The sequence below is a fragment of the Protopterus annectens genome, chromosome 2.part2 (genome assembly GCF_019279795.1).
Source record: "Protopterus annectens isolate FY-2018-M chromosome 2.part2, PAN1.0, whole genome shotgun sequence".
NCBI classification, from domain to species: domain Eukaryota; kingdom Metazoa; phylum Chordata; order Ceratodontiformes; family Protopteridae; genus Protopterus; species Protopterus annectens.
In genome coordinates, this window is record NC_056730.1 from 522,747,695 (window position 1) to 522,771,578 (window position 23,884).

General features: G+C 39.7%; 1 protein-coding gene across 1 annotated transcript in view; it reads left to right on the plus strand.

Annotated features, from left to right (window-relative positions):
- The first annotated feature begins 14,943 nt into the window (after positions 1-14,943).
- EEF1AKMT3 (EEF1A lysine methyltransferase 3) overlaps positions 14,944-23,884 on the plus strand; it is a 65,485-nt gene continuing 56,544 nt past the window's right edge. Inside the window, exon 1 of the mRNA XM_044063991.1 lies at positions 14,944-15,097. The gene's annotated coding sequence lies outside the window, so the exon portion shown is untranslated. The remainder of the gene's footprint in view (positions 15,098-23,884) is intronic.

Consider the following 23,884-nt stretch of genomic DNA (forward strand, 5'->3'; position numbering starts at 1 on the left):
TTAAGAATTCTAAAAGTAAGTGTGTCAGAAACCAAAGAAGAAGATGAGTGGTCTGAAGAACCAGAAATAGCCAAAGCAGAAACACCCATCTGCAGCTGAGGCAAATGCACAGCCTGCTTATGTTTGGGTAAAGGCTGTCTGGAAATTGTCTTCCTTTTGTCCCCAGCTGCTCCATGGTAAAGCCAAAAAACAAGCCTGAAGTCTGGGCAACCCTAACACAAGCAGCCTTAAAAAGGTTAAGTATAAAAAATTGTAGTGTTTACGCAATAACATGCTGTGACAAAAACAAGATACACTTACTCCGGCCCCTAAATACAAATTAAAAAAGATTTTCCTTACTAAAAGTAAATTAGGAATGGGACAAATTCTGAGAACAGGGCTTTCAATCACAACCCTGATTAGGGGCAGAGGAAGCAGAACAGAAACAGGAATCGGAGGACATAGCCCCTGTTTCGATGATTGGTGATACAACTGGGATTTTGAATTGTAAGTTAATTTTGAATTCCAGTATGGACTTTAAAATTTTTAACTATTCTGAGGTTGACATCGCTCATGACCTAGTTAACCTGTTGTTGAAAGGGTTTACGTTCGTACCTACTTTACGAGCAGATATTGCTAAGACGTTAATTGATCTTAAGAGCTTTGTTAGGAATTTGAACCTTAACGTACTATTAGGTCCAAAAACAGCTCTAAAGGTGATTTTTATATTTCGAGCGTGTACAACCCTCCTTTGCACCCTGTTCTGTTATTATATGAACAGATATGCGAACTTGACATTCGTAGTTTATTACAGCAGAAAGCACAAGCAAACACTATTGGTTATAACACTACTAAGGAAGAGAAAAACATGCTCAAAACTCTGAAAGAAGCCCCAGTAAGAATCATGCGACCTGATAAGGGGGGAGGCTTGGCTATTATGAGCAAAGAAGATTATATTGTTAGGATGACTAGGATTATTACAAATGATTCCTACTTGGAAGTCACTAGGAATTAAATGAATGTTGTTTACACAAGGATTAAGTCATTTATCAATGGCATGTTTATTGAATCCAGAATTGATGTACATCTATATTATTATTTGATCATGCCTGCTCCAAGGATCCCGGTCCTATTCAGTATCCCAAAAATCCACAAGAGCTTACAAGACCCCCCGATGCGCCCCCTTGTTGATGCAAGGAATAGCGTAACATACGCATGCGCTATGGTTGCTGACCATTTCATGAAAAAATACGTTTTGTCGGAAAGCCAAATTTGCAAGGATTCTTGGTCCTTCCTGGACAAACAAAGCAAGTTAACTTTTTGTGAGAGGAAAAACTTCTTGACAGTAGATGTTAAAGATCTTTATTCCTCCATACCTCATGTAGAAGGTATAGAGTGGGCACTGGCAACAATGCATGCTAACGGAGCTACATGTGAGGAACTAGATCTGGTGGAGGAATTGTTGGACATCACCTTATCATACAACTATGTGATGTTTAACAACAAATTTTACCTCCAAAAGGTTGGTGTAGCAATGGGGTCACCTTGTGGGGTCAGCTTCGCCAACCTTGTGATGGCATACTGGGAGAAGCAATCTGTGTTAACTAACAACATTAATGGTGTATCCAAAAATATTTGTTATTATACACAATTTTTGGACAATATTTTTATCTTGTTTGAAGGTGATGTAACCAAAGCAGAAGATTTGATAGCATACTTTAACTCCACTACTACATTTCTTCAATTCACATTTTCTTTCTGTATGGAAAGAGTAGCATATCTTGATGTGGACTTGGTTAAAGATAAAATCAACGGTTGTTTTACCTCAAAAATCTTTAGGAAAGAGACCTACTCCAATGCCTTCCTTCATTTTTCAAGATGTCACCCCCTCACACAAAAAAGATCAATTATAAAAGGACAGTTGGTTTGAGCAGCTCGTATGACCACTAGAAGGGATGACTTCCTGACTGAATGTGAATTATTAAAAAACATGTTCATTAAAAGAGGCTATCCACTTAGGATGGTATTGGAGTTGATAAAGGAAGTGCAAACTATTAGGGACACTGGCTTTTATATGCCGATTTTGAACACTAAGTCTACTAACCAACCCTCATCCTACATTATTAAACCTTTACAACCAATTTAAGGACATAGTTCATTTTTGTTAGTGGCCTTCCTGTTGTTTAAGTTTGTCGTTGTTTTACTAGTTTGACCAGTTAGTCGGTACATGGCCACCGAAGCGTTTACAAGCACCCCATTACAACTGAGCCAAACGGAAGGAACTGGTAATTTAACGGCCCTGATCGAGTGCCTTACACAAAAAGTGGATACTTTATCGAGAAAATTGGACTCGTTACCGAATTCCTGTAATAATTTTGAACAACCTGGACCCTCTGGTGGTTTAAGAGTGTCCCCTTCCCCTGGAAATGCTACCAACGCCAATCCAAACAACTTAGGGATTGCAGTGCTTGAATCAAGAACAGCACTGCCCATACTACATACTGGTGAAGGAACTGTTACCAGTGGCGAAGTTAATACTGGTATAGCTGACAATGGTGCCAGCCAAACAGGGAACAACAACTCATGCAGGCTTATTGGGACCCTAGAATTTGGCAGTTGGGTCGAAAGACTGTTTGTGTTTGACGACACACTACAAGGAAATACTCAGGAGTTCCTGGCCGGCGTGAGCATTGATTTGGCTACAAAATTATAATAATTCGACAAGAAATTGGTCAAATTAAGGAAACTACAACTGGAAATTGCATATTTTTGTGAGTGTATTCGACTTAAGGTTATCCCAAAAGGCCTTAGGTCGTGGCAATATCCAACAGGACTTGCTGAAGGTTCTCCATTTCACAGTGACTTAGTTAAACTTTTTGAAAAACACGGGTTCGAACTTCTCGAACTCATGTGCATACATTACCAGGACACTGTTAATACCTTGACTGAAGAAACGTGGACAATGGACAATGCTATTAAAACCGACCATGACTTTCAGAGGTATCATTTTGATTATGAAAGGGTCTATACCAGTACTGACCAATATTTATTAAAATTGAAAGCAACCAAGTCTAAAAAACTTAACCGGGACCTTAAAGATTATAGTCAGGAGACGGCCTATCCCAAACCACCCCCATCCCAGGGTAACCACCTGACTGGGTTTGAGAGGAGTACAGGTGAAATAATGTGTAACGAAACAGTTACGGAATAGCCTTTACCTAATGATGACAACAGTGCAACAATGGCGGATGTTGTGTGGAGAAGCGAATGCATTAATTCTAAAAACATCAAAAATCCATCGGATGTACCGGGTAATATTAGAAATGGGACAAATTTTCAGAACAGGGCTTTCAATCACAACACTGGTCAGGGGCAGAGGAAGCAGAACAGGAACAGGAATTGGAGGACATAACCCCTGTTTCGGTGATTGGTGATACAACTGGGATTTTGAATTGTAAGTTAATTTTGAATTCCAGTATGGACTTTAAAATTTTTAACTATTCTGAGGTTGACATCGCTCCTCACCTAGTTAACCTGTTGTCGAAAGGGTTTACGTTCATACCTACTTTACGAGCGGATATTGCTAAGACGTTAATTGATCTTAAGAGCTTTGTTAGGAATTTGAACCTTAACATACTATTAGGTCAGAACAACAGCTCTAAAGGTGATTTTTATATTTTGAGCATGTACAACCCTCCTTTGCACCCTGTTCTGTTATAATATGAACAGATGTGCGAACTTGACATTCGTAGTTTATTACAGCAGAAAGCACAAGCAAACACTATTGGTTTTAACACTACTAAGGAAAAGAAAAACGTGCTCAAAACTCTAAAAGAAGCCCCAGTAAGAATCATGCAACCTGATAAGGGGGAGGCTTGGCTATTATGAGCAAGGAAGATTATATTGTTAGGATGACTAGAATTATTACAAACGATTCCTACGTGGAAGTCACTAGGAATGAAATGAATGTTGCTTACACGAGGATTAAGTCATTTATCAATGGCATGTTTATTGAATCCAGAATTGATGTACATCTATATAATTATTTGATCATGCCTGCTTTGAGGATCCCGATCCTATTCAGTATCCCAAAAATCCACAAGAACTTACAAGATTCCCCGATGCGCCCCCTTGTTGATGCAAGGAATAGCGTAACATACGCATGTGCTAATGTTGCTGACCATTTCATGAAAAAATACATTTAGTCGGAAAGCCAAATTTGCAAGGATTCTTGGTCCTTCCTGGACAAACTAAGCAAGTTAACTTTTTGTGAGAGGAAAAACTTCTTGACAGTAGATGTTAAAGACCTTTATTCCTCCATACCTCATGTAGAAGGTATATAGTGGGCACTGGCAACAATGCGTCCTAACGGAGCTACATGTGAGGAACTAGATCTAGTGGAGGAATTGTTGGACATCACCTTATCATACAACTATGTGACATTTAACAACAAATTTTACCTCCAACAGGTTGGCATAGCAATGGGGTCACCTTGTGGGACCAGCTTCGCCAACCTTGTGATGGCATACTGGGAGAAGCAATTTGTGTTAACTAACAACACTAATGGTATATCCAAAAATATTTGTTATTATACATGATTTTTGGACAATATTTTTATCTTGTTTGAAGGTGATGTAACCAAAGCAGAAGATTTGATAGCATACTTTAACTCCACTACTACATTTCTTCAATTCACATTTTCTTTCTGTATGGAAAGAGTAGAATATCTTGATGTGGACGTGGTTAAAGATAAAATCAGTGGTTGTTATACCTCAAAAACCTTTAGGAAAGAGACCTACTCCAATGCTTTCCTTCATTTTTCAAGATGTCACCCCCTCACACAAAAAAGATCAGTTATAAAAGGACAATTGGTCAGAGCAGCCCATATGACCACTAGAGGGGAAGACTTCCTGACTGGATGTGAATTATTAAAAAACATGTTCATTAAAAGAGGCTATCCGCTTAGGATGGTATTGGAGTTGATAAAAGAAGTGAAAACTTAGAGGGACACTGACTTTTATATGCTGATATTGAACATTGATTCTATTAACCAATCCTCATCCTACATCATTAAACCTTTACAACCAATTTAAGGATGTAGTTCGTTTTTGTTAGTGGCCTTCCTGTTGTTTAAATTTTAGTATATGTTTGAACATTTTAACACTGAAAAATTAAAACCACGGTATTTGACTGAAAAATCACGTCAGTCCAATAAATAAGATTACTACCATAAAACACACACTTTTTCAGAAAAAAAAGAAATTTCTATGATAAAAATAAATTGTGGAAGTTTTTTTTTTTCCCCCTCAAAATAAACTTATTTCTCCAGGAATGGAGAAACACTAGCCAATAATCAATCTTCAAAAGTCCACAACAGGAACTCTCTTCAGTGGCAGGAAAACTCTGAAGGGCTTCGCCTAGACTATTAATTTTCTACTTCTTTGCTGGAGCTGTCAACTGTCTGGAAGTACTGAAAGGGCCCTTAAAATTTGGAAGCTGACTGGCTGTCATAACCTGCTCAGGATATAACCAGTATAGCTAAGGATACTGTAGCAGTGATCAAATGATGAACTTCTCAATTTTTTTCACATGAGTAACGTCAGCCATAATGGAGTTGCCATAAACTGCTTACAGCATTCCCATATAATGGGAGGTTTTAATCTATACAGTTGTCAGTGTTTGTAACGTAGCTCTCAAATGAATCAGGGCTACTTTTTAAAATATTTGTACTGTTAACTTGAGACACTGGCAGAATACGAGGATGTTAATTAATATACATTTTCTAAAGTAAAAGACGTCTAAAATTGTTGTCACTATCTATTAAGAGTAAATCGCCATCATTTCTCCAAAAATCAGTGTTTTTATGAGAGATTAAGAGGAAAAGAGATAACATTTGAGTTAAAATCAGGAACACTTAAGAGGTATGGCCTGTGATATAATACTAGTGTTATTTACAACTCATAATTACTCACGATGTGTCACATAGTTATAGTGCAACTGTAGAAAATACAGTCCTAATCTAAATACAATAATATTGTAATTTGCATGAATCATTTCTGTTGCAAAATAAACTCGTCTCATATTATCAGGGACATCTCAGATTTTGACTGTTGATTTATGTGAACAATTTCAATATTAAAAAAGAAAAAATGTGTCCCTGATACAGAGCCTTGTCCATGATTCCAGAATGGGTAAATGCTACTGTCTCTGGCCAAGGCTCATGCCTTTCAATTGTCCAGATTGTTGTCTCATATTTTTGGTCTGTTCCTCACAAAATCTGTGTTTTTTTTTAGCAAATTATTGAGGCTTGAAGTCAATAGATAATGAAACACTTTTGAGTTTCAGACTTCATTTGCTTCAGAAAATACATGCTAATGAAAAATCTGTTATTCCAGCAACTTTCTAAGTTTGTAAGAGAAATGTTTAAAATCTGTCCCTATTTGTGGGGTTTGTCCCCCATTATTTTTGGCTTTATGCAGCTATTTTATGCTAGTAAGAGATAAAGAGGTATGCCAGGGGGCATAGTTCACGAACGTCCAAATCCAAAATGTCGAGCACTGCCTCTCATAATGTGGAATAAATGGGCAACATGCATAACACTACCAGCTATTTTAAGACTCAAAATAAGGAATGTTCCCCATAATGAGGTACACTTGTATGGCAAAGATGAAAAATGTTCAACACAGTCTACTCATTAACAATACCTCTCAGTCTCTTAGAACAAGAAATATGGACACATGTCGATGCCAGATTCTAACCCAAGAGGGGGACCATCTGTCTTTATCATGGCAGAATTTTGAGATTGTAATAACTCTGTTAGCACATATAATCTTGTAGTACAGTTGAAGGTCTGGAAGACTCAGTCCTCCTTTTTCTTTAGGGTATATCAATTTTAAGTAGTTTATCCTCACTGATTTATGAAACCAAATAAATTTGGCGAGTTCCTTGTTCATTTTGTGGAACAGGCTATTTGGGGTAATAAGGTTTGATGCGCTGAAATGATATAATAGATTTGGTAATATATTCATCTTGATGATTGCTTCTTTAGATATCATAGAGAATTTTAGCTGTTGCCATCTACGGAGGTCCTGTACAATATTTGACCAAACTTAAGCAGATTATTCAGTAACATGGAAGCGTGGTTGTGTTCATAGTAAATTCCTAGATATTTAAAAGAATAGAGTATTTTATATGGGTAATCGGGGAAGTAATTTTCTTTATGATTTAAGGCATTGATGGGAAAAATATGAGATTACTTTTGGTTCACTCTGTACTCTGATATTCTTGAAAATTCATCTACTGAGGCAATTATTTTCTTTAGATCTGTGCTGGGATGTTTGAGGTAAATGTTTAAATCATCTGCAAAGGTCGATAGCATTACTTTAGTATTTAGGACTCTAGGGATTGAGTGGAAGGTTTCTTTGTGATATATAAAGGAAAAAAGGCTCTATATATAAATTAAAAAGGTGTGGGGAAAGTGGGTATCCTTGTCTTGTTCCATTAGATATCTTAATGAGATTTGATAGCTTTTTGTTGATATATAGGTATGTTTGTGAGTTATTATATAGAGTTTTTATCTGATTAGTAAATTCTTTAGGGATATTAAAATGGGATATAGCTGAGAATAGAAAGTACCAGTTAACTCTGTCAAATGCTTTACAAGCATCTAATGTTAGTGCGTATCTCTGGTTCCTATCATTATTGGTAAGTTGAATCATGGAATCTAAAGTCAGTGTATTGTCCAGCATATGTCTGTCACAAATTAATCCAGCTTGTTCGGGGAATATTAAAAAAGACATGATTTTCTTCAGACTTTCTGCTAAGAGAGAGGCAAAGATTTTAATATCCACATTAATCAAGGAAATTGGCCTATAGTTATATGGGTTAGCTTTGTCAAGATTATTTTTGGGGATAAAGATGTTTTTTTAACTGTTCCAATAGAGGTCTGTCATACATTCTGTTTTAATGTGTTATATATTTTTAATAGGATAGATGATATTTTGGAATTAATTGTTTTATAAAACTCTGGTGTGTAACCATCTGGACCTGGGGATTTATCTAATTTCAAGTTTCTAATGACATCTGATATTTCTTGCTGGTTTAGTGAGGCTGTAAGAGACGCTGCTTGTTCATCACTTAGCTTGGGGAATTTGAGATTTTTAAGGAATTTCTCAATCTCGATGCTAGAGATTTGTTCTGTATTCATCCCATATATTTCAGTATACAGGTGTTGGAAAAGTTCTTTAATTTCTAAAACCGATTTGTAGATTTTATTTTGATACTGGAGAAGAGTAATTCTACAGGCCTCCTGCTTATTTTCAATTATTCTCGCTAGAGCCCATTCCGAGTATTTAGCTATGGATCTTAGTTCTTTGACAGAGTAGTTTTGTTGGTGTAATTCAAATAATTCCTTTTGGGTGTTATTAATTGCTTTCTCTAAGTCGGGGTTCGAGTTTGCCTGATATTTCTTTTCTATCTCTTCGAGTTCAGTGATTATTCTGTTTTTTTTTCCTTTCTCATTTTTTTATAGAGGCTTTTTTGAATTACTATCCCTCTAAGTTTTGCTTTATAGGCAGCCCACTGAATGTCATAATGGATGTTAGAGGTTTCTAGGTTCTCCTCGAATTCCACTAAGCTTCCTCAGATCTCCTGAACCACTTCCTCTTTATGTAATAGGTTATTATTTAGTGTGCAGTTGCATCCGATATTTCTGGTTGATAACTTATCTGAGAAGTTTATTTTCATCGTGATTTTTAAATAATCTAATAAAAATCTGGGCTCAGAGGAGTATTTTATCTCCCCTCTTATCATGAATTCTGAAATTAGGAAGAAGTCTAATCTTGACCAGGAATTATGGCATTTAGAATATGTGTAGATGTTACTTTTTTGGAGATTGTCACTGAAAGAAATAGGATCAATGAGGTTTAGGTCTGTCATAAGTTCAGCTAACGTGAGTGAGGCTTGGGAGTTATATGAGTTTGAGTAGCTGGTACGGTCTGGGATCAGGTCTATAAATGCTTTCCAGTCACCAACTAATATGTCGTGATGATTTGGGAATTTACTTAACAAATTATATATTTCCAAGATGAAATCTTGCTGCCCTACACATGGGCCATAAACATTTAAGAAAATGGTGGGCTTTTCCAATAAGGGGTTTTAGGCTGTGAAGAGGCACCATCTTCCATTTACATCAAATGTTCTATGATTGACTCTTGAAAAGATTTTTTTGATTATGATAGCCACACCTCTAGAGTTAGAACCATCCCCTGCTGTAATAATAGATTTTATCCATTTTCTATTTGTGTCTCCCCCCCAGGCTTCTCTAAATGTGTGTTTCCTGTATAAAACATATGTTAGCCTCTGATTTAAGTAATATACGCATCAGTAGTTTTTTCTTGTTCTTATCTAGTAGTCCTCTCATGTTCCATGAATCTATTGTCCAAATCCTTAAAATTCAAAAAAAAAATTAAGATATATTTCTGATTTATCCATGTAAGGTTTACTGTCCTTGTATGTCGAAGTCTTTTAGCAATATATTTGTGGGGATTTAATCTCATGTTGGTAGCACTTAGCTCTTTTAATACTAACCCTGTGCCTGACCACCTAATCTCCCTAGTTGAAAGAGCTTGGAATAGGTAAGTTAACAGAGAGAGCAAGGATCTAGAATGTTTCATTGAGATAAATACGTAACTTTTAAGCATAACTTTGTTTAACCATATTAACACATAGTCAGAGTTAAAACTAATGTACACTAATCTAAACATCTCTAGATTAATTATCCCCTACCTTGCTTGGAATATCCACTTTACTCCTGGTTTCAGGTATAAGCCTAATTATAGCTAGGATAGGTAGATTTATATAACTCCAACATTACTAAACTCATCCAAGTTTTTACAGGGTACCACAATACGACAAAGTTGTATTTTTTACAATGGAGATTTTAAAATAGAACAACAGATATTTTAAAATAGAACAATATGTAATAGTAGTGAACAGGCATGAACATATTCACATGTGTAGGTCTCAGTCTTAATCCTAAAGTCCTCCCCTTTATAACCCCAACAAATCTCAGGAATATTAAGCTAAACAATACCTTAAAACATAAAATAAAAATATTTCAGAAGTTGATAAAATCTTTAAATATGGACAAGATCTTTTTTGTCCTTCAACCAATTCATCTGAGCCCAAATATCAAGTTAAATAACAAAATGCTAAATCTCATGGAATATCCTCTAATTAAAGAGTGCTCAGTCTGAGACATATTCAAACATAAAGATAAAAAATTACAAGATATACACCTAGCACTGAAGATGAACAATAAATATATCATTATTTTATGTCAAATTAGAGAAATCATACTGACACTAAGGACACACTTATCAACGAAAGAGAAGTGGCTAAATTAATTGAAATCGTGGAAAGATTATCTGGTAAGAAAAAAAATCTTTTCCAACACTTATAAACTGGTGAACCTCATTAAGTATGAATCAGTATTTCTACACTCCAAATACTGGGACCAACAGGGAACTACAGTCACAGATGAGCAGAAACTCAAAGCAATTAAATCTACCATTAAGTTATCTCCTTTTAAAAAACCCATATGCATGCAGCTAATGATCAACAACAACACTTTTAATGCTCTTATGGTGCTAAATAAATTTGATCCTAAAGTCTCCCCGTCTTGCTCATTACCCCATGCTGACCTTATGCATGTTCTATGGTTTTATAAATACACTCACAATCTCTGGTGCTCTCTTAAAGTACGTCTAGAGAAAATGGGATATCATAAATCTGCCTTATCCTGGGAACTCGCTGTCTTGCACATTACTGATCTCAATTTATCCAAATTGAAATACCATGTTCTACTTACCCTCTGTTCTTTAGTTAAATTATATATAATCAAAAACTGCTTAGATCTCACCAAACTTTCTTGGACCGGATTTAGGATTATGGCATTCCATAGGTTCATAGGTAGGTATTGGCCCTAGGGCCTATATAAGCCTAGCCAAATGGTACTCTGTCTTTTGCCACCCAAGAAAATTATTTTCCTGTGCCCCTGTCGAACAGACCACAGAAGTGATCCCCGAGATTAATTTCCTATCTCCCATCCAATCATCAAAATGTTTCTTCAAGAGTGCTAATGAGAAGCTTTGTTTGATATAGATAGGTAGTTTGTTCCAGAGTATGGGAAGACTCTGGGATAGGAATTTATCCCTCCAGCATGTTCTGTTTATTGTGGTGACAAGGTTTAGGTCCTTAAAGCATGTAGCTCAGAGGGATTGGGATTTCTTTAAGTGGAGCATGTCCAACAACTCTGGGTTTGACATAGCTTTGTATGTTAGGCAGAGATCACCTCTGAGTAGGCGATATGCGACAGAGTAAAGCTGGAGTTTTTGAGACGGTCTGCGTAGGGCATCTGTTTGAGGCCGGTAATCCCCTTTGTGAGGTATTTCTATGGCCTTTCCAGTTGTTGTAGATGTCTTGTGAGGTATATACCAAAAGGGGTGTTGTACTCTATAATGGGTCTAATGAGTGATGAGTAGAGGGGAACAATGACCTCTTTTTTCCTGGATGATAAATATTTTGTGATGAGGTGTGCCACGTAGAAGGATTTCCTGACTACTGTGGCGATGTGATTATCAAAGGAGAGACTACTGTCCACCTGTGTCCCAAGGTCTCTTATCACACTTTTGGTGTTAAGTAGACTACTGCCTATGTGGTAGTTCATGGGTACAGAGTTTTTACCAAAAGGGATGACAATGCAGTTTTTGGCATTGAGCTTGAGGCCATGGCTTTGACACTAGGCATCTGTCTCAGTGAGGCCCTTTTGTAGGATGGCCACATCGTTAGGAGTTTTGATTATGGCTCCTAGTTTGCAGCCATCTGCGAACTTCATTAGCCAATGACTTTCTGTGTTAGCCTGTACTTCAGAAAAGTAGATACCAAACAGGGGAGGACCCAGGACTGAACCCTGAGGTACTCCACTTGTCACTGTTCTGAAGTTGGATTTGGAGTCTGCTACTTTCACAGTGTGGGTTCTGACAGTGAGCCAGTTGGCAACCCATCTTGTGACATAGGGATTTATACCTAGTTTAGTAAGTTTATCTATAATTCCAGAGTGGGGGATGGTGTCAAAAGCCTTGGCGAGATCTAGATAGGCTGTGTGAACCACCTTACCCTCATCTACGGCCTTGGTGACCACTTCAAAGAAGTCTATCAGGTTTAGGAGACATGATCTGCCTTTTACAAACCCGAACTGGGTAGGATCCAGAATTTGGAGATTACCAATGTCATTGTTTATAAGTTCCATGATGATACGTTCCATAGTCTTGCAGACCAGGCTCGTCAGGCTAATGGGGCAATAGTTCCCAGGGTCTGTGGTGGCACCCCCTTTGTGGAGTGGGATAATCGTTGCTGTGCGCCATTCAGTGAGCACAAAGCCTGAGGTGAGGCTATGATTGAACATGGTACTTAGGTGGGGTGCCAGTTTGTTCTGTAGTTCATGTAGAACGCAGCCTGGGATGTTGTCAGGTCCCATGGATACTGTGTTCTTGGCTTTGGAGAGTGTGTTTTTATACCTGTGTAGGCGTGATTACAGGAACTTTGCATTCTTCCAGTATAGAGATGGGCACTTTAGGGGATGAGAGGGGGGTAAAGTTAGCATAAAACCTATCTGCCAGGATGTTGGCAATACCAGTTGGTTCTGTATATTTAGTGCCATTGTGCTATAACTCAGAGCAGATCTGAGTGTTGCCATTGCGATTCTTGACATAACTATAGAATGCCTTGTGGTTGTCTTTAGAATCAGTGGCAATTTTGTTTTCGTAACTAGCTTTGGAGGATTTTATGAGGGATCTCAGCTTCTTACTGAGTCTGACCAGGGAGTTCCTCCAATCATGGGATTTTACTCTTTTCCTGTAACAGTTTCATTCTTCTGTTGTAGAGTTTGTTTATGGCAGGGGACCACCAGATTGGCTTCCTTTTTTTGGAGGATAGCATCTTGGTTCTTTTAGGGATTGCACGATCCATGCACTCATTTAAGTGCTTATAAAGTGCATTTGTATAGGATTCAGCAGTCGTACCTCTATTGTCCGTCAGCATGGGTGTCTTGAAGTTTGCCACTTCTGTCTTAAGAAGCATGAAGTTGGATTTGGAGACATTTTTTATGGTGGTTTCCCTAATTGGGGGGGGGGTGGAATGTGGATGTCTAGGGTGATTAGCTTGTGGTCGGATCTGACCAACGAGGAATTGACCTCTGGTGTGAAACACTGGTTGCCCATGTTGGTAATATTGACCTTTGGTGTGGAACAAGAGTTGCCCATGTTGGTATATATTCCCTCCCAAAAACTTATTATAAGAAATCTGAATAAATTAATCTATTATCAGAAACTCTGGAAACTGCTCTTTGAACATGTCCTAAAAGATTAAACTTAAATTAGAAAGTGAGGGAGAAGATACTTAAGCAGTAACCCACGCTTGGGTGTGGGTAATGCTGGTTTTACCCATAGTTGGTGTGGTTTGGTCACGAGGGCGAAGCCCAAGTGGCCAAACAAAGAAAACCATGGGTAAATCCAGCATTACCCACATTCAGAAGTGGATTATTGCTATTATACAATGACATTATTTAAGAAAAAAATACTTACTTTTCTTAAATAATGGCATTGCATAATGCCTCCGTGCTGCCCTTCTGCAGCTGTCTGGTATTCTGTGGCAGTTCTGATGTACTGCGTATGCATATGCTTACCCAGTACATCAGAGCTGTGGGTGGAAGCAACAGAGAAAGCAAGATCTCCGTTGCTTTTTAGGAAGTGTCTCGCTATGTTAAAGGAGTTTAACATAGCGAGACAGCTTTAAAAAAAGCAACGGAGATCTTCCTTTCTCCGTTGCTTTTTTTAAATCTGTCTCGCTTTAAAAAAAGCAAAGGAGAAAGGAAGATCTCTGCTGCTTTTTTTAAAGCTGTCTCGCTAAACCCGTTTAACATAGTGAGACAGCTTTAAAAAAAGCAACGGAAAAGGGAAGATCTCTGTTGCTTTTTTTAAGCTTTCTTGCTATGTTAAACTCCTTTAACATAGCGAGATACTTTCTAAAAAGCAATGATCTTGCGTTCTCCGTTGCTATAACAAAAAAAAAAGACTTGTACTAATGGAAAAAGTCCGGGCGACCGGACCTTTTCCATTAGTATAAGTCTGATTTACAATGGACACGCTGACCAATCAGCGTGCACGTTTTGGAATATTAATGAAGAGTCATTGTATAATTGTCGTTTGACTCCAACATGGTCTAAGTAATCTAAACATTAATTTCCTGAGTTTACTCTTTAGTACACAACTAAATTGTTTTTTTTTTTTTTTTTTCCATACAAAGCACCGAAAGAATTAATACCTGGCTGTATGCTTATTTTTTTTTCCTTTTTCTTTATTGTTCTTCCTTATACTCTCACATGTTATGGTAGCACTTTTGTAAATATAATATATATAATTCTTAAGTTTCGAATCTGTATTTTTTTACACTTAGAGGTGGAATCTCCCTTTTTACATGCGTAACTATTACTGATTTATTCAAATGTCACCTTTTTCCTGATTTGCATTTGTTATTCAAAATAATAAAAATATATATTGAGAAAAAAAAATTTGGACAAAGCCTAGAATAAAGGGGAGGGCAACATGGAGACGCATGTTTAATATTGCTCTCATAAACTTAGAAGGTTGCTACAATAATAGGCTTTGTGTTAACAACAGCATATATTTTCTGAAGGTTATGAAGTCTGAAACTAAAATGCATGACAATATTTGAAAACTACAATCCACGGTGATTTGCCAGAAAACTACGCATTTTATAAGGAACGGATACAAAAATATAAGTGGTCAGTTGAGAGGTTTGCCTCTAACCATATAATAGTTTAGGAAAGCCATCCACTTTGTCCAATTACGTCTTCTGCACCCATTTGCGTGCAGCACACCACCACTACTTCCCATCGGAAGTACTCGGTCTTACTTTTTTAAAGTACAGTTTGGTGAGTGTTGACACGGTTACTATTAAAATATGAGCCAGACTCCAAGGCAAAAAGTCTGCAGGTAGACTCTTGTAAACATAGCAACAGGGACGAGCTGCAAACCAGGTAACTGCGTATTAAAAAGTGTATTATATAAATAAATAGCCATGCGAAGTACTAATTTATAACGAAGTTGTGTTTAGGGACACGTCAGAGAGCTCGCAGTTGCCATCTCGCGGGCATCGTAAACACTAACATGTACACGTGGACCGTACCTCTCAACACACCGAATCTGGGGAAAGCCAAAAATAATACGGAGAACAAATGCTGAAAAATATCAACAGATTTTATATGTTGTTTCTATAAACGTAAACAGTTTGTAGAATAAAGGGTTTCATGTTACCATGCGTTTTCTGAAATCTGTAAGTCAGAATCTTAAATATCGGTCATTATTTAGTAATTTCAGTTCTTAGATTTGCCACAAAACCACAATGTGAGACAAATAACTGGACAGTTGATACCTGTGACTTGAACTGCAATGCTATGGTGTGTTTAAGTTGGAAATGTGTTACTTTTATAAATGTAATCCTTTCAACGTTGAATTTGTCGAGTTACGGAATCAAACGTCAGATTCGGGAAAATGAATCTCTGCTTCAGCTGTGTCTGATTAGTACTTGTACAGCACTGGGCATTGACTTTCATGTGATTTTGGAAGTCGACACACCCACACACTCTCTCTTTTGAATCGCAATTTCATATACTTTTGTCGTGGTACGCACACCTGTGTACAATAGCATAGAGGCATGCATTTAATTTTTTTAGCATTTGTTTACCGGGAAAGTCCAACTTCGAACTAAGTTTATTTTAAGCGGAGACCCGAGGAGAAACACTCCAGATGCATGTCTTTGTAACCTGGGAGAAAACCTACTCGAACACAGGGGAGGACTTGCAGACTCCGCACAGAAGCCACCCCAGCCGAGAATTGAACTGCAGAACCTCTTGCTGTGAGGCGACAACTCTATACCGCTGCGTGCGCCGTCCAGATGTGTATATCTGACTTGCAGCATGCATACTTCTCAACTGTCTACATATTTCGCAAATGTCCAGATTTTTGCCTCTTATTTTTGGTCCGTTTCCCATACATTTCTGTTTTCTTGCAAATCATTGGCAAATCACTGAGTATGGAAATCAGAAAATAATGGCAGGCATTTGATTTTCAGACGTCATACCCTTCAGAAAATTCATGCTAATGGAAAGGTTGTTTTGTTAACTTTTTAAGTTTATAAGAGCAATATTTTAAAACATTGTCCCCCCATTTTTATAGCTTTGTCCAGATTTCTTACTGTAAGAGGTTGAGCTGTATGAATTTGTTGTATGTTGACTGTTATTATAGCAATAACCCACTCCTGGGTGTGGGTAATGCTAAATTTACCCACGGTTGCCCTCGGGACCAAACAAAGCCAACCGTGGGTAAATTTAGCATTACCCACACCCAGAAGTGGGTTATTGCTATTATACCATGACATTATTTAAGAAAAGAAACTATTACTTTTCTTAAATAATGGCATAGTATAATGCCTGTTTACTGCCCTTCCGCAGATGTCTGGCATCCGCGGCAGTTCTGATGTACTTGCGCGCCTGCGCAGTACATCAGAGCTGTGGGCAAAAGCAACGGGGAAAGCAAGATCTCCGTTGCTTTTTTTTTAGTGTTTCGCTATGTTAAATGAGTTTAACATAGCGAGACAGTTTTAAAATAAACAACGGACATTTCCGTTGCTTATTTTAAAACTGTCTCGCTATGTTAAACTCATTTAACATAGCTAAAAAGCAACGGAGATCTTGCTTCTCTTTCTTTAAAACACTGTCTCGCTATGTTAAATGCGTTTAACATAGCGAGACAGCTTTAAAATAAGCAGCGGAGATCTCCGTTGCTTATTTAAACTGTCTCGCATGTTAAACCCATTTAACATAGCGAGACAGTGTTCAAAACGAGTTATACTAATGGAAAAAGTCCGGCGACGGACCTTTTCCATTAGTATAACTTCGATTACAACGAACACGCTGGCCAATCAGCGTGCGTTTTGGGGATCATGGTATAATATAGCAATAACCGCCTGGGTGTGGGTAATGCTGGATTACCCACGGTTGGCGTGGTTTGGTCGAGGGCGAAGCCGAGGGACCAAACAAAGCCAACCGTGAATACAGCATTACCCACACCCAGAAGTGAGTTATTGCTATCATGATATTATTTAAGAAAAGAAACTATTACTTTTCTTAAATAATGGCATAGTATAATGCCTGTTTACTGCCCTTCCGCAGATCTCTGGCATTCGCGGCAGTTCTGATGTACTGCGGCGCCTGCGCGGTACATCAGAGCTGTGAGCAAAAACGGAGAAAGCAAGATCTCCGTTGCTTTTTTTACTGTTTTAGCTATGTTAAATGGGTTTAACATGGCGAGACAGTTAAAATAAGCAACGGAGATGTCCGTTGCTTATTTTAAACTGTCTTGCTATGTTAAACCCATTTAACATAGCGAACAAAAAAGCAATGGAGATCTTGCGTTCTCCGTTGCTTATTTTTAAACCTGTCTCGCTATGTTAAATGGGTTTAGCATAGTGAGACAGCTTTAAAATAAGCATCGGAGATCTCCGTTGCTTATTTTAAAGCTGTCTCGCTATGTTAAACCCATTTAACATAGCGAGACAGTAGAGTTATACTAATGGAAAAAAGTCCGGGTGACCGGACCTTTTTCCATTAGTATAACTCGATTTACAATGTGCACGCTGGCCAATCAGCGTGCACATTTTGGGGGGGTCATGGTATAATAAAGGGTTAATCCACCTCCTAAAGGACTTGTAGTGCACATTTTAGATTATGCTTTTGGATTCCTTTTATACCTCTCAAGTGTACCTCATTATGAGGAATGTTCCTCCTTTTATGTCATTAAAAAGCCCATGCGAGTTCCACATTGAAAGGGCCTGTCACACATTCACTGTTAGGAATTTTTTAAACAATATCCATAGTACATAGTATAGAATCACATTAATTCATCAAAAGAACTTTCTGTCTGTAACATAACACATTTTAACTATTTTGGGAGCTTCCTAGTGGAAGTTGCTAGTAAGCTGTTATTAGGTGTTTCACACCGTGAAAGGTAGTAATGTCCTTCTATATCATTCATATCACTCTTTCAGTGCCTAAAAACAGTAAGGATCTCCCACCCAGGGCAACCAGACTCTTGGCCAGTATACAAAAGTCTAATGATCTTGTGTGCACCATACATCACATTTATGTGCCCCATACAGAAGAACGTAGTGCATAAACAGGGCATATGGACGCAAATACCCAGAACTTCTTTGCTGCCTGCTCAAACGCCGTTGTTGCTAGTTGATTGGTATGAGTGCTTTGTTGCTGTACTGAATTCCTAGCCACCAGATAAGCCCCATTGGGGTTGTATTTTTTTTTTTTTCTTGGTCTTGTATTTTATTTTGTTACCTAGAGTTCATGTCATCTAAGAAGGGAAAATGTCAGTGTGGGAGACAGATTCCCCATAAGGATAACCACAAACAGTGTATATTTTGTTTGGGGCTTCCTACGACCATACCCCTTGTAGTATCTGTAAGGCATTTGTGCCTAAGACACTCGGAAGCCATTTGTCTTCCATGGCCATTTATCTTGAAAACCAACTGCTTAAACAGATAGCCCAGGGTACTTTGGCAGACTCCTTTAACCCAGAGATACTCCCGGAAAGAAAGAAGATCAGGAAGTTTTGGCCAGATTCTTTAGCTGTCCAGCCTCCACCGGACATCCCTCTTGATGCAGGTAATAGCTCTGTAGGTCTTTTGGCATCTACGTTGGATTAGTCTAGGCCAGCATGGATCAGTCTTCTCACAATGTCTTCTGAGGCTTTTTTATTGAATCTCGCCAGGGGGTAAGAACCTCCATTATATGTTAGAGCTGATGTCCTTTCCAAGAAAGACAAAAACTGAAAAATGTCTTATTCTGTCCTAAGGATCCTCAAAGGGAATGGCAAGAGTTTACTCAGGGCTTGTTTTCCGCCTTGCTGGTCCTAAAGCCTCCACAAGGGGTTTCAGCACCTGCTGTTCCTTGGACCTGTACTTCTAAACTGCTTGGGGAACCGGATTCCTTGGGTGAGGATTCAGTGTCTGATGAGGGGTCTTTGTCCTATTCTTCACAGATGCCTTTGCCTTTTGCTTATGGTTCTGATTAAGAGGTGTATGTTAGCCCTCAGTCTCCTTTTGAGGAAATGTCCTTTGGGGATACAGTTTTTAGGATGATGGAATACTTTGTGGGATTCTTCTCAAGTGTCTGATATTTAGAGAAGATATTATGAGTTGCTTCAGGTGGATACTCTTCAACCATCAGCAGTTCCTCCTGTTGTCTGTCTTGTTAAATACTTTCATTGCTGCTTCCAAGTCTCCTGATTCTCAGCTTCCTACTCCTAAGAAACATGTTAGGTTCTGTAAGGTTCCTGAGGATTATCAATTTTTATTTGTGTCCTTCTGCTGGTCCTGCTGTGATATCAGTCTCTTCTGGCAAACCTTCTAAGCTTCTGCCCTCTTTACAAACTTTGCTTTTTGATACGGATAGTAGGGCAATGAAGAGGAATGGTAAGAAAGTTTACACTCTTCTGTTTTGGCCTTTAGGGGTGTTAATTACCACACCCACATGACCAGGTGTACTCTGGCCTTTGTTGTTCAGGCTTGTCAGGTTATTTCTGGCCTCCCTGATTCTGAAAGCAAATTCTCTTCCCTATCTGAAGTTCACTATCTCTCTTCTTCAAACTCTAGGGTTCACTATCGACTTCCAAAAGTCCATCCTGACTCCCTCTCAGGATCATAGGTATCTGGGATACAGGAGTTGGACAGTGCCCATTTTGTCCTCTCTTCCAGATCCAAAAGTTTTGTCATTGACAGCCTTCTTTCAGTCTCTTCTTCCTTTGACTGCCGTGCCAGCCAGGGAGTTTCTTTCGGCCCTGGGATTCATGGCTTCTTCTATTCCAATGCCAGAATGTACATGCAGAAGCTTCAACGATACCTCAAGTCAGTTTGGCTGCAGCATTGTCACCCTCTGAATTTCACTGTACCTCTCCTTCCCTGTCTCAAGAAGGTGTTTGAGTGGTGGATTCAGCAGTTCGCTCTTAACCTAGGCTGACCCTTTCAGCCTCCAGTCCCTTCTCAAGAATTGTTCACCAATGCCTCAGACATGGGGTGGGGCTCTCCATCAGAAGTCAGACCATATCTTCTAGAGATAGCACTGATTCTGACCCTTAAAGCTTTTTTCGCCCCATGTTTTCTCCAGGCCCCTTGAAGGTGTACACAGACAACTTGATGTGGTATGTCAACTAGCAGAAATCTTACCTTCTCTGGAGGATGGTTCTTCAGACTTGAGAGGTGGCTGTCAGTTATCACTTAACTCTTCATGCAGTATACATTCCTTCAGAGCACATGGCAGATTCTCTGAACTGGTCCAACACACAGGCTCACAAATGGATGCTTCACAAAGATGTGTTTGTGGGGTATTCCACAGGTAGATCTTTTTGCCGTCCTTCTGAACAGGCGGCTTCCTCTATTCTGTTCCAGAGTGACATGCCATCTGGCTTGGAAGACAGAGGCCCTTTCTTTTCCTTGGGGGGGATGTTTTGTTATTATTTCCCTTCTCTTCCTGTACTTACAGGAGACTGCAGAAGATTCAGATGGACTCCCCAGAAATATTGCTAGTAACTCCCTTTTGGCCAAGACAGCACTGGTTCCCCCCTCTTACTGCATCTAGCCAGGGGCAATCACCACATGTTAATCGGTTGGATCTCCTCACACAGGACAAAGGGGTCTCTCATCCATCCTCACTTGTCCACTCTTCAGCTGACAGTGTGTGTGATAGGGTTGTGATCCCTTTCAGCCACCTGTATTTTGAGGACGTGCTCAGAGTTTTACAGGAGGAAAGGAAATCTTCAGCCAGAAAATCTTATGTCTAAATGGAAAAGGTTTTCTGTCTGGTGCCATGCTAATAACCAGGATCCTTTTTCAGTAGGGATCCCTCTGGTCCTCTCTTTGTGTGAGTTGCTCCAGTGTGGCCTGGCCTGTTCATCTGTGAAGGCCCATTTGTCAGCCATTTCTGCCCATGAATCCTCCTTTGTCTTCTTGTTTTGAGGTCAGACAATTTCTTAAACATGTCCTGCATATTAGGCTTTCAGGAAGACCTATTCCTCCTCCTTGGGACCTTAATTTTGTTTTGGAAAAAATGTCTCGGACTTTTGAGCCTGCAGATTCTGCTTCTTTGCAACATTATACATGGAAGACTGTTTTGTTGCTGGCTCTCACTTGTGCTTGGAAGCTCCAGGCCCTTATAGCCATGCCACCTTTTTGTTTTTTCACAGAGACAGGGTGTCCCTTTGTACTAATCCTTCTTTTATGCCCAGGGTAGTTAATGAGTTGTCCTTAAATCAGTCGGTACAACTCCCTTCCCTTTTCCCTTCCCATAGGTAGGTACTAGGCTATCTGCCCGAAGGTATTTATAAGCCTAGCCAGAATGTGTTATCTTTCACCACCCCCTTCAATTAATTCCCTGTGCCTCTGTCCAGCAGAGCCACTGAAGTGATCCCTGGGGTAAACTTTCTGTTTCCATCCACGCATCAAGGTTTCTCTTGAAGAGGGCTAGTGAGGAGCTCTGCCTAATGTAGATTGGAATCTTGTTCCAAAGCATGGGAAGTCTCTGGGATAGGAATCTATCCCTCCAGCACATCCCATTCATTGTTGTGGTGAGGTTTAGATCCCTAGAGCGTGTGACTCGAGGGGATAAGGTTGTCTTTAGGTGGAGCGTGTCCATCAATTCTGGGTTGGACATGGCCTTGTATGTCAGGCAGAGATCACCTCGGAGCAGGTGGTATGCGACCAAGTACAGCTGGAGTTTCTTCAGTCGAGCTGCATAGGGCATCTGTTTGAGGCCAGTGATCCTCTTTGTGAGGTACTTCTGTGGTCTTTCCAGCTGCTGGCAGATGTCTTGTAAGGTACATCCCAAATGGGGCGTTGTACTCTATGATGGGTCTGATGAGTGATGAGTAGAGGGGCACAATGACCTCTTTTGATCTGGATGCAAACCCTTTTGTCATTAGGTGGGCCACATAGGATTTTCTAACCACTTTGGCAATGTGATTATCAAAGGAGAGATTGCTATCTACTTGGGTCCCCAGATCCCTTATTACGTTTTCCGTCTTTAGGGGACTACCACTTATGTGGTAGTTTGAAGGTACTTTATTTCCAAAGGGAATAACTATGCACTTTTTGGCATTTATCTTGAGGCCATGATTTTGGCACCAGGTATCTGTCTCAGTGAGACCCTTTTGGAGGATGTCTGTGTCAGCCGGTGAATCAGTTATAGCCCCTAGTTTGCAGTCGTCTGCGAACTTGGTCAGCCATAGTCTTCCTGTGCTTGTCTGTACCTCTGAGAAGTATATGCCGAACAGGAGGGGTCCTAGGACTGAGCCCTGGGGAGCGCCACATAACCGGTTTACAGTCAGACCTAGCTCCCGCAACTCTCATCATGTGGGTTCTGTCCTTGAGCCAGGTGGCAACCCATCTTGTGACATAGGGGTTTATGTTCAGGCTGGTGAGCTTGTCTATAATACCAGAATGGGGAATGGTGTTGAAGGCCTTTGCGAGGTCTAGGTAGGCTGTGTGGACCACCTTTCCCTCGTCTATAGCCTTGGTAACTGTCTCAAAGAAGTCCACCTGGTTTAGGAGGCATGATCTGCCCTTAACAAAGCCGAATTGGGTAGGGTCCAGTGTTTGGAGGTTTCCAGTGTCTCTGTTATTGAGTTCCATGATGATGCGCTCCATAGCCTTGCAGACCAAGCTGGTCAGGCTTATAGGGCGATAGTTCCCGGGGTCTGTTGTGGCTCCACCTTTGTGGAGCGGAATAACCGATGCTGTGTACCACTCTGTGGGTACGTTGCCTGTGGAGAGTTTGAACAGTGTGTTTAGGTGAGGTGTTGGTTCGTCTTTGAGCTCATGTAGGATGCAGCCTGGGACACCATCCGGTCCCATTGATGCTGTGTTTTTGACTTCGGAGAGGGCTGTTTTAACCTGAGTGTCTGCGATTTCAGGGGCTCTACAATTTTTGGTATGATTATGGGCCCTTTTGTGGGTGAGAGGGGTGTGAAGTTTGCACTGAAGCTGTCTGCCAGAATGTTGGCAATATCGGTTGGTTCAGTGTATTTTGTGCCATTCTGCACTAACTCTGAGCAGATGTGAACATTGCCACTTAGATTCTTGACATAGCTAAAGAATGCCTTGTGGTTATCTTTGGAATTCTTGGCAAGTATTCCTTCAAAGCTCGCCTTGGACGATTTTATGAGGGGTCGTAGTTTCCTGCCGATACTGATCAGGGATGTCTTCCTTCTTGGGATTTTACTCTTTTCTGTATTAGTTTCCTCCTCCTATTGTATAGCTTGTTTATGGCAGGGGTCCACCAGACTGGTTTCCTTTTCTTGGAGGAGTGAGTCTTGATTTTGCTTGGGATAGCACGATCCATGCATTCTTGTAGGTGCCCGTAGAATTCATTAGTAAATGATTTTGCAGCTTGGACAGCGTTATCCTTTAGCATGGGGGGCTTTGAAACTTTCCACCTCTGTCTTAAGTAACGTGAAGTTTGCTTGTGAAAAGTTTTTCACTGTGGTTTCCTTGTCTGGGGGTGGGGGTGGAATGTGGATATCCAAAGTGATTTGTTTATGGTCAGATCTAACCAGCAAGGGGTTGACCTCCAGTGTGAAACACTGGTCGCCCATGTTTGGTGATGACCAGGTCCAATATGTTGTCACCTCTGGTGGGAGTGTTGACCAGTTGTTCCAGGGTGTTTGAGTTTATAAATTCTAGGAAATTTAGTTCTCCCAGTTAA